The following is a 395-nucleotide window of genomic DNA, read 5'->3' on the forward strand; positions in this document are numbered from 1 at the left end:
TATAACAATCATACCTATTGTCACAACATAGTTTTCGTCAATTTTGATATAATCTACATCTTCAACATAACCTTTAAAGTAATTGTGATCAATGAAGTTTGTGTTGAACCCGAAAAGCCACCCGCAGTATCCACATTTATACTATAATAAAAAGTGTCTGCATTAATAAGAATTAATACCTAATAGTTGGACCATAGACATATAAGATAGACCCAGCATCCGTATACTTTTCTATAGTATATGCTGGGTTTGGCAGAACGGTGCGAAAGGCAAAATATCGGGGCAACCTGTCCTTCTCTGCGCGCGCATTTTGACAATCTTAACAAAATCAAAATGGCTGCCTACGTTAGAATTGTCTGTATTCTTTGCACCCATTATTAATAACTGTTAGTATT

The sequence above is a fragment of the Trachymyrmex cornetzi genome, unplaced genomic scaffold (assembly GCF_001594075.2).
Source record: "Trachymyrmex cornetzi isolate Tcor2-1 unplaced genomic scaffold, Tcor1.1 scaffold583, whole genome shotgun sequence".
Lineage (NCBI taxonomy): Eukaryota > Metazoa > Arthropoda > Insecta > Hymenoptera > Formicidae > Trachymyrmex > Trachymyrmex cornetzi.